Source organism: Fukomys damarensis, unplaced genomic scaffold, assembly GCF_012274545.1.
Source record: "Fukomys damarensis isolate Sample0158 unplaced genomic scaffold, DMR_v1.0_HiC HiC_scaffold_37, whole genome shotgun sequence".
Taxonomy (NCBI): Eukaryota; Metazoa; Chordata; class Mammalia; order Rodentia; family Bathyergidae; genus Fukomys; species Fukomys damarensis.
The window spans coordinates 5,359,984-5,361,281 of record NW_022900949.1 but is presented as its reverse complement, the minus strand read 5'-3'; positions in this window follow the sequence as shown (position 1 = coordinate 5,361,281).

Below are 1,298 nucleotides of genomic sequence, written 5' to 3'. Positions count from 1 at the left end.
AATGTCTTAGCAGACAATGTTTAACAACATTTAAAAGCTAATTAAAGTGACTATGGCCTGGCGTGGTGGCGCACACCTGTCATCCCAGCACTCGGGAGGCTGAGGCAGGAGGATCCCTGTGAGTTCGAGACCAGCCTGGGCTACATAGTGAGTTTCGGGTCAGTCTCAACTACATAGTGAGACCCTGTTTAAAAAAAAAACAAACAAGAATAAAGTGACTATGAGTGTATAAAAACAGCCAGTTATAAAGGAATTAACTGATAACACTACCACTTCTGGCCGAGATTCGTCTTGCCTTATTTAAAGAGAAGTGGTTTTGCTATATTGCCCAGGCTCTTCCTGAACCTCTGGGCTCAAGTGATCTCCTACACCAAGCCAGCGAGAGAACACCAAATACCGGGACACAGATAAAACTGAAAGAAGTTTATTACACACGTGTGGACTTTCATTTCCTAAAAGAAGTGAAGCCCCGTTACAGGATTGTGCATAGGTTTTATAGGATTTTTCAAACAAAATTTCAAACGTAGGTCAGGGTTTTCTCACAGCTGCAAGGGGGAGAAACTTCAAACACATTTACTCATCTTACGCTTATCTTATAGGGGTAGTGTTTTATAGTCACCTTTAACATCCCATCTGTTCCCAGGCAGGCTTGTTAATTAAACTTGCAATTAGCGCAAGGAGGTTTTTGCAGTTTGAGCAGTTTTCCCTGATGTTGGATAAGGGGAGGGGGACACAAGAATTTCTGGGGTCATTAGCTGGCCAACACGGAGTCACTTTAACTCAGTCGGGTCTCACATGATCCTCCTGACCCAGCCTCCTGAGTAGCTAGGACTACAGATGAGCATCACAGTGCCCAGCATCACATTTTCAATTCAAATGCAAAGTTTATGTCACTCTTGGTAGGTTCTAATTATTCTGTTACATCATCATACCTAGGTTTCTTCCTTTTAAAATTTTTTTCATAAAAGAAAAGAAACTTTTCTCATTCACAAAAAAATTTTATTAGTCCATGTTTGTAGTACATGATTACATTCATTGTGGAGAAATTAGTACGTATACATAATACATTTTCCTCTTTTTAGATCCCCTTCCTTCCTCGTCCGCCCCCCCTTTATTTCTTGGTCCCCTCACTTTTTGGATGTTGTGACTAATGATGGTATGAACAGGGTGTACAGATATCTTTTCAATTCCCTCAATTCTTTCGATTTAAACCCGAAAGTAAAATTGATGAGTCACACTATGTTTTAGTTCTTTAGCTTTATGGGTTTTGTAATTTTTTTTTTTTTTTTTTTTTTTTT